The following is a 9,972-nucleotide window of genomic DNA, read 5'->3' as shown; positions in this document are numbered from 1 at the left end:
GGCTGCGTGATCTCAGAGGGCCGGGGGCAGGGTGGGGGCTGGCGGCTGCCCCTCCTCATATTTTCCTGCCTCCGTCTGCCGTCTGGCTGGTTCTTGAGAAGACCGGGAGTGGATGGGTGAAGGAATCTTCCCTACTCAGGCCCTCGTGAATCAGGGGGTTGGGCCTGTGAGCTCACAAAACGTCCTTCCCCATCAGGAGAGGGGAGTCCAGCCCTTCCCGCTCCCAAGAGCCCTGTGGCCGGGAGGTGCTGGTGGAGCGTGCATGGTGGTTGCTGGGTAGTGAGGGAGGGTGGGCAGGGTGGGGAAGGGAACCTGCAGGAGCTCCCCAGGGCCAGCAGGTGGGAGCTGCAGCCCCTGCCAGGAAGAAACCTACCATTTGGCCTCCTGGGGCTTTGGACCTGCAGCGGAAAAGTGGACGTGCCAGGAGGGCCTGGGGCTCTGTAAATAGATGCTTTTGGCTCCAGGAGGAAAAGGGGACACCAGGGCGGGAGGAGAGGAAAAACAGCAGCCAGCTGGGAAGAACTGCAGTGTTCTCGGGAGAGCTGAGCCAGAAGGAGCGGAGAAATCTGCCCCATAGTGTCGTGTCCCCCCCACCCCCCCGCCCGGTGCTGGACAGCACCTGTGGGGTAGGCGGCGGTCTGCAGAAGTCCAAGGAGTCTTCCTTTTGGTTCCAAATCTGGCCTTGACATTCCTTCTTTCTTTTTATGTTGCTGTCTTGTGGCAAGGCGAAGAGTTCAGTTCTCAGGGTGGGATGGGAGCCAGAGGCTGGACCATCAGCTAGCCCAGTAGGTTGGGCCTGCAAGGGGGCACGGGGAAGGAGGTGGTTCCCCATCACCCCTTCCCACTGAAACCCACTGAATCCCCACCATCTCTGGTAGAGTCACCCTTGCACCCCTCCTTGGGGCTGGCTAGAGTCAGGAAGGCCCATAGGGCTGCCCTGGGCCCAGGAGGGACATGAAGGCCAGCTGTATGTCATCTCATTCCTCTTTGCCTCTTGAGGGCAGGGGATGTATTGGTTAGATTCTAAGCTGCTCTAATTAAGAGACCCCCAGAATACAGTAATTTAAGCAAGACAAGCTTGTTTCTAGCTTAACTGTCTAGAGAGCGATGGTCCACATCCAGTAAGGCAGCTCTGCTTTCCTTCATATGCACCTTCCACTTCTGGATAGAATGGTTGCTTCAGTTCCCACCATCACATGTGCATTCCGGCGCAGGGGAAGCAGAGAACAGCAAGAGAAGCACATGCCCTTTCCCGTTAAGGGCATGAGCCGGAAATGACTCGGTCACTTCCGATCGCATCTCACTGGCCAGGTCTTAGTGACATGGCCACAAGTAGCTGCAAGGGAAGCTGGGAAAAGTAGTCTTCAGCCACATGCCCAGCCTCAACTTAAGAGTTCTCTTAGTAAAGGAAGGAGGAGAGAATGGAGACAGGAGACAAGGAGCGTCTCTGGCACAGAGGGAGGGGGATGGGGAGAGAGTGTAGGAATGACTGACGCAGTCCTAGGATCCTACTCTTTCATTCAGAGCTCCTAAGAGCACCTGCTCCTGCCCCCACTCACTGCAGCCCAGGGTTGGGGGGCAGTTAGAGCCTGTGGTTGTAGGAGTGGTGATACTCCCCACTCCCGAGGCACCCGTAGATGTTCACCCAGCGATGCCAGGATGCAGAGCCTGCCTGTGGAACGGTACATGTTTGTGCGTGTGTGTGTGTGTATTTATGGGCATGTGTGCATGCTTGGTGTGTACTTGTACGTGTCTGTATTGGGGTGTCCCTGTAAATATAGGCTTCTGTATGGATGTAGGGGCGGGGCCCAGGCCTCCCCTTCCCCAGGACCCGGAGCCTGTGGCCACACCTCCTTGCAGCTCCTCCAAAGTGACTTGGGCAGAAAGCCCCTGGGGAGCCGAGAAAGCAAGGCTGAAGGGGGTGTGGGGGTCGGTCTGTCTGTCTGTCTGTCTTTCAGTCCAAGGAATGAGAATCCTCCTGACCTGAGGGCTGAACAGCTGAGAGCTCACTACCTCCCCAGCCCATCTTGGTCCCAGCCATATCCTCCCATCCCGTCCCACCCGGCCTCCAGCCTGGACTTGCTCTGGATGTCTTATTGGGGTTTCCTGAGAAACCAAGAGAGAGGGGTGTCTCCTTCGACACAGCTCTGTCCAAGGAAATGTCTGGCGTGGGCGTGGTCTTACAGGGAGCAGGCCACTGAGCATCCTCTGGTGGGGGGACATGAAGCAGGTGGAAGGTGCTCTGTGGCCTCCACTCTCCCTCCGCAAGGGGGTCCATGGTGTGCCCCGAGGGAACCCCTCCCTTGGGGTCATAGCAGCCCCCCTCCCAGTCCCTCTTGGAGCTGAACAAAGTGGCAGAAGTGGCAGAAGCGGTCAGAATGTCCACCAGGGCTGCCTTCCCAGCCACCTTTGCTCATCTCCTGGACCGGCAGTCTCGGGGGGGGGGGCTCCTGAATCAGGCCTGAGCCCCAGCCCAGCGTGGGTTTCCTCATCCATGCCCCTGGCACCCTCAGCTGCTACGGGGATGCCCCCTCCCCAGGCTGGCGGGGGTCCCTGGTTTCCAGTTCGCCAGCTCCAGGGCAAGGGAAGGAGAAGGTGGGGGAGCTCAGACCTGCCAGGCCCCACCTTCCCTCTCAGACCCAGAACGTGTTCATGGTCACTGCCAAGGGGAGACCTGGTCACTGGGCGGAGAGAGCAGCCCTCAGAGGGGTGGGCGGGGCAAGACGTGGGGTTGAAAGAGTTTCACTTACACTCACATCATACACTGGGAAATTCGGGGGGCAGGGGAGCCCTGGGCCACTCCCCCAGTATGAAAGGAAACCAAACTGTGAATGGGAGTGTGGGCATATTGCTCGCCCTGTCACTGTCAGCAGGTGTCTATTCCTGGGAACCACTGGCCCTGTGACCTCTAGACTCAGGAGGCTCTGCCCATCCACAGTTCATGTCCGCTTCCAGAGGCAGGTTCATAGGGGCGGACTTGGGAGAGCTTTGGGGCCAAAGGTGGCAGGCGGGCAGGGGAGACGGGACTTCTCCAAGCAGAAGGCAGGGCCCTGGGAAATGTATAATTGAAGGACGCCAACGATAATAGTATTATTTTTTTTGTAAGGGAAAATCAATATGTACATTCTGAAATCATTTTCTCTGTAAATGGTTGGATTTCATTTCACCCTTAAAGGGATGCTTAAAGGAAAAGATAATATTAATAATAAAAGCAGCTACAAAGTCTTAAAGGTGCACATGTGGGGCAAATTTGGGGGTGCTCTGGGTCAGGGAGGGGTGCAAGGGAGTGGTTCTGGTTCTTAAAGACCACCTCGCCGCCAGGGCTGGGCCAGCGGGGTGCGGGGACATGCGGAGTCCCTTCACCGAGGGATGCGCCACACATGCGCGTGCACGCTACCCCAGGAACATCCTCCCCCACTCCACCCACACCTGGTGGAAACGCTGGATGGCAGAAAGTGCTGGAAGGAGGGCTGCAGAAAGAAGGGGGCCCAGGACTGGCGACACCCACCCTCCCAGATGGGCCAGTACCCCTTTAGAGCTCTAGATGAAGGCTCTGCTGTCTCTGCCCAGAGCGGAGCCATCCCCCTAGTTCTCAGGACATCCAGACAAACACTCCCACCTCAGTGCTCTTCCCCTCTATGCCTGTCACAGGTTCCTTTTTTTTTTTCCCTCTTAAGATTTTATTTTTTAAGTAATTTCTGCAGCCAGTAAGGGGCTCGAACCTACAACCCCAAGAGCAAGAGTCACATGTTCCACCTACTGAACCAGCCGCGCTCCCCCATCAGACGTTCGAAGGTTCGAAGGTCACACGGCCACTTGCTGGCAGAAGAGGGACCGCACCTGGATTCCCAGCACTGGTCCTGTCGCCAGTCCCTTGGGGCAGGCGAGGGTGGCAGTGTCTCTCCTGTAGACTTGTGCTCCGATGGTGTCTGGGACCATGGAAGGTGGGGACTTCCTGGAGGCTTCCTCTGGGCCCGTGGATAATAGTATTGTCCTGGGGAAGGAACCTTCTGGGTATTTTCTAAGGAAAGCCTCAGAGATGGTGGGAGCGAGCACACCTTTAAACCTTGCCTCGGTCCCTGTCGGGGGTGACTGGAGATAGGGAAGAGAGCCATGTCGGTGGCCGTGGCAGGGGCTAATGTCCCCTGAGCACCCACGTGACTAACTCAGACGCCTGGACTCCAGCCACACTCTCCAAGCCCGGGAAGGTGACTGCTGCAGGTGCTCCGGGTAGGTGGGGTGGGGAGTGGGATTCCACAGAATTGGGGGAGATGCAGACAACCCATGAAGCCAGAAGAGGGTGATGGTGACCCCTCACCGTTTGAGATCAAGTTTATAACTTTAAATCATGTCCCAGAGTGAATCATCCTCATCATAAACATTTCCCGACATTAAGAGCCTATTTGGTGCCAAACTCTAGGCTAAAAGATACCCCTCCCTGTTTTTCCCACTGCACAGCTGCGGAGGGAGGCTTGGACACATTAAATAAGGCGGTGAACGCCACTCTGCCCTTCCTGCATCGGCGCCCACGGGGGAGGAAGGGGAGGAGGGTGGAAGGGGTGTGGACATGCAGAAGGCGGAGACAATGGTGATGCCTGTCCTCACGTTCAAACACCATCCGAGCTCCTAACCAAGCCAGGCCCGGTGCCGGCTCAGGGCACACAGAGCGAGGCCAGTCCCTGCTGTCGGAGGGAGGACAGCCCATAGGGAGCAGGGGCAGGTCAGCGCCCCCAGGGCAGTCAGGTGAGGGCTGGAGTGCAGTCGTCAGAGCCTAGGAAGCTGGCCTTGTGCTGTCTGGGAGTGTCGGGCACAAGTGTCTTCCTCACCCGGCCATCCAGAAGGCATGGGGGTAGTGGCAGCCTCTGTGGCCTTGGAGGGGATGCATATTCCCTCCAGATTCAATCTCCTATCCATAAAATTGGTCCATAGAAAGCTCTAGTGCATTTGGAGGAAAACATAAAATACAGGGAAATGCTCTTGCAGCCTGTAAATCTATCGGGATGGGGAGACAAGAGCAGCAGTGGCCACTGTGGGCAGCAGCGATCACCGAGGCACTCCTGTGGCTTCCTTCCAGGCTGGGGCTTGAGCTTCAGGCAGTTAAACCCCCCAAATTCTGAAGGCCTGTCATCCTGGAGCTCATTGGGAGTCCCCACCCAGGCACCCCGAATCACGGAACGTCCACAAATCTCTGGTTACATTTCAAAGCAGTGAAAGGCCTTGCCTGGGCCAGCCCCCTGGGGCGCATCCTTGGCCCCTCCCATGCCCCATACCGTTCTAGTGAATTCCCAGACGCTCAGTTACAGCAAAAAATGCACTCTTTTTTTTTTTTTAAAGATTTTATTTATTTGACAGACAGATCACAGGTAGGCAGAGAGGCAGGCAGAGAGAGAGGAGGAAGCAGGCTCCCCGCTGAGCAGAGAGCCCAATGCGGGGCTCGATCCCAGGACCCCGGGATCATGACCTGAGCTGAAGGCAGAGGCTTTAACCCACTGAGCCACCCAGGTCCCCAGAAAGTGCACTCCTTTAAATTACAATAATTGTTTAAGTTTTATGTCTTAGTTTACTCTATCAAATATTTATTGCTTCTGCACAAACCATCCTGAAATTTAATAGATAAAATAGCAATTTATTTGCTGACAGTTCCACAGTTTGATTCGGGCTCCGCTGAATGGCTGGGTTCTCCTGCCCAGTGGCACGTGGCCATCCACTGCAAGGACCCGCCCACCTGCTGGGGCCTGACCTGGATTACTGGTGACAAAGAAAAGGATACAGCACAAAAAGAACGAGACTGTCAACGAGCCAGTGATTGCACAGGAGAGGAGAGGGACAGTAACACAGACAGGCAGGTGAGACTCTGGGAAGGACCTCCCGTCACCTCTGAGGTCTCCCGCCAAAAAAACATGGCTTGAACCTAATCTCAAGGAAGAATCACATAAACTCAAGTTGAGGGACAATTCGACCCCAACCTGACTTCTCCCGTCCTCTTGATTTCCTGTAACTCTGTCCTTCTGCAGAAAAAGTCCAACCCGACATCAGTACCACAAATCACCTTTCGAACAGCTTCTAGACAGCTTCTAGAAACAAATCATCAACAGGGGCATGGGCACAAGTCATTGCCACCGTGGCCTCGGCATGTGGCCTGGTTGTTCCTATCATCCCAGCCCACCACCATATTGTGTGAGCCCAGCCAAGACCAAGAGAGCTTCCCCGCCAAGTTCAGCCTAAACATTAATCAAGTCTCATGAGCTCAATTGCTTTGGCCGCTGGGGTGGTTTTTTACACTGCCTAATTGTGACCACAAGATGACTGACAGACAGTTTGCTTTCAATTAATGACGGGAAAGCCAACCCAGATGAAGAGAGCAGAGAAGAAATTGATTGATTGCTAACAGGTTAGTTTAGGAACAGTAGAGTCTTCAGGTCCAGCTTGAGGTGGAGCTCAGTGTCACATTGTCATCCGGCTCTCTGCTCAGTTCAGCTCAGCTCCACTTCCGGTCTCATGTTGTCCCTGTTACAAGACAGCCATAATCCTCATGCCTGCAAGATGGCTGCAGCAGCTCCAGACCTCACAGCATCTCATCTTGTGTACTTAGCGCAGAAGAAACAGAACTCCTCGGGGCACCTGGGTGGCTCAGTGGGTTAAACCCTCTGCCTTCGGCTCAGGTCATGATCCCAGGGTCCTGGGATCGAGCCCTGCATCGGGCTCTCTGCTCAGCAGGGAGCCTGCTTCCCCCTCTCTCTGCCTGCCTCTCTGCCTACTTGTGATCTCTGTCTGTCAAATAAATAAAGAAAATCTTTAAAAAATTAAAAAAAAAAAGAAAAAAAAAAAAAACAGAGCTCCTCTCCCGAAAAGTCCTGGGCCTGCATCTCAGTGACTTAGATAAAGTCATGCAATCATCTCTGAACCAATTGGTGAGACTAGAGGGGGAGATGGGTAGAATACGCTGATTAGCTTAGATCTTCCAGAGGAAGGAGGATACCCCAAAGAAACGTGGGGTGCAGAGGTCATCGATACCTCAAGTGCCCCCATCAGGTCTTTCCCCAGCCCTTGCCCAAGTCCCTCCCCGGCATGCTCATCTGCGAGATGAAGATCTTCATGGGACAGGCCTCCGGAGTGGTTGTGAGTGTGCTCAGAACTTGGAGCAGAGCCCAGAGCATCGGGAGAGCCTCAGAAGTGTGAGCCATCGTCATCATGACCAAGGCCTCACCCTCCATTCCCTCATGCGGTGCGTCTGACACAGGGACAGGCATCCCTTCTCTGCACTCCCTCAGCCTCTGTGGCTTCCTCTTCCTCCTTTCTGATGTTCCTTCCTGGTTGCCTTCCTGGGATCCTTTTATCCCCTTTACCCCTTTAATAAGGGGGCTCCCCAGGGCTTAATCCTGGGCCCACTGCTCCACTCTTCATGATTCTCCCCCAGGTGCCACTGGCTCAGTCTTTCCAGGGAGTCCTCCCCCCTGGGCATCCAGCCCATGGATTTAGAAGCTTGTTGGATTAGTCCTCAATTGTCAAGGTCACCTGAAACACCATGCAACCAAATGAGTTCAGCTTCCCCCCTACCCCCCGCCCAGGGCTGTCCTCCCGGTTCTGTATTCTCCATCCCGCTGATGATACCTCATCTATCCGTGCGACAGCCAGAAATCTGGGCGTCATCGTTGCATTCTCCCTAATAGTAGCTACCATTTATTTAGTGCCTACGGTGTGCCAGAGACCCTGTTAGGTGACCACTCAGGGTCCAAATCCCAGATCCCCACTTGCTAATCACCTGACCCTGGATGTGTTCCTTAGACTTAAGCCCTCCTTTCAGCATCTGTAAAGCGGAGATGATGACTCCTACCTCCAAGCATCGAGGGGGTTAAACAGTGCATGTAGATCAAAGCACAGAGCTGAGCATGCAGTGGGCACTCAGTAAATGCTCATGCAAACACAGAGCTGGCCATGCAGTGGGCACTCAGTAAATGCTGGCTGCCATGGACATTTGCAGGCACTCTTCTTCGATCTCTTCCTACCAGAATTTCTTAATCATGCATTTTGGTGGGACTGACGCACGTACACAAATGTGCACACTCACAGATGCACGCACCCAGCTCCTGAGGGAGCCCTGAATGGCTACGCCTGTTGGTACAGCCACTGCCCGGTCAGGGCGATTACTTTAGGGATGGACAAGTGACCCCATCCAGGTTAGTGATACAGAAGTAAAAATGGCTGGAAGCTCCTGGGAAAGGAGTTCTCTTCTTCCAAGAATGATGGGAAAAGAGCCCCCACTACTGGAAATAAGAGGGAGGAGCCTATAGCTTATAGCATTGGCTGCTGGGTAGAGCCTTACCCAAAACCCAGTTGGGACTTCTCAATTACGTGAGCCCATAAATTCCCTTTGTGAGAGACACTTTCTGCTACTTAAACCAAAAGCCTTCTAACTCCTCTAAAGAAAACCTTCCTGAGTTCATGCACACTATTCTCTTGGCCCAGAACCTTCTGCCGCCATTTTGTACCTAACTCTTGCTCACTCTGGCTCAGTTTCTCCAGGAGGCCTTGCTGGGAAGGCCCCCACCTCTGCCTCCCCCGCCCAGGTTAAATGCTGATCCTCTGGGCTCTCATGATCCTCCAACATCTGCAACGCTGCCCTTGCCACATGGTTTCAGGATCGTCTGCTTCTGTGTTTGTCTCCCACACTTGGGAGCCAACAGTTCCCAGCCCAACTCAAAGGCTATTTATGCAATGAATGCTGCCAGTAAGGAGAGGCACTGGGATTTGAACCCAGGACCGTCTCCTATGCTGTCTAATGTCCCCCACTTCCCAAATACCCTGCTCCCTGAATGTCCCACTCTGCCTGGCCAAACGCTGGGCTGCTGTCGCATACAATCTCCCTGCCCTCCTAGGGCAGTAGGGATTCTACAACCAAACTTTGTCCTCTGTATGGCCTTGCCCACAGGATTAGCTGCCCCCTACCCCCACCCCCAGCTCAGTTACTGGCCCAGCCCGGCCAAGACTTGCCCCTCCTGTCGAGTCTCACACTGCCTCAGTCCCCATGGCGTAATGAGAACCTTTGGTGTGTCCTGCTGGGCAGCCTTTCTGAGGATCCAGCATGCCTCACACAAGGTCCGTTTGGATGCTCTGCCTTCTAGAGATTCACATGGGACAAGGCCAGGCCCTCGTCCATGTGACTGCCCATCACATAGTCAAAAATAACTGTCTCCATCCCCTGATTTGCTCTGCCAGTTGGTCCACGGCTGTCCAGGAACAGGACTTCTAGACGGTTTCACCATTTGGTTCTACCAAGAGTAGCTAGGGTCTGGGAAGCAGGTTGGTGGTGGAAAGAAAACACAACATTCTTGAGATTTGTAGGAGGCAGAGAATTTCCTGACTCAGCCAGTCCAGCCTATTGTGACGTCCTGAGGCAGAAGCTCCGAAGGGCGGCACTCATTCTATAAAGCTTTCAAAGGGTCCCCTTGAGCACCAGCATTTAAGGCAATTTGATGAAGATGCTTAGAAGCGATTTTGGTTTTGCAAATTAAATTAATCTCTCGGGAAGCTCCCAGGCTAATGCAGTTAGGCGCGTGACCCCACTCTATGACAATTAGTCTTTTTGGTCTGGCACCCTCAGTTCCCCGTCTCTCCCCCTCCATTCCGTACCACCTCTTGCCACTACCTACTTTTCAACTTAACCCTGTGCTCACTCACTCACTGCGGACCATGACGGACCCCAGGGAAGATATAGAAATGAAGACACATTTTCTGCCCTCTTGGAGCTCAGAACCAATTGTGAGTAATTGATTGTGGGTTTCTTGACCTCAGCACTAGCGACAACGTGGCCAGATAATTCTGTGTTGGGGGGCTGTCCTGCGCATCGCAGGGGGTTAGAAGCATCCTTGACCCTACTTACTAGATGAATCCACTCCCCCAAGTGTGACAACCAAACATGTCCCCAGATATTGTTACATGTCCCCAGGAGGATAAAAGCATTCTTGTGGTTAA

The sequence above is a fragment of the Martes martes genome, assembly GCF_963455335.1.
Source record: "Martes martes genome assembly, chromosome: 8".
In the NCBI taxonomy this organism is placed as follows: domain Eukaryota; kingdom Metazoa; phylum Chordata; class Mammalia; order Carnivora; family Mustelidae; genus Martes; species Martes martes.
The sequence above is the reverse complement of the archived record's forward strand: the minus strand, read 5'-3'. Positions refer to the sequence as shown.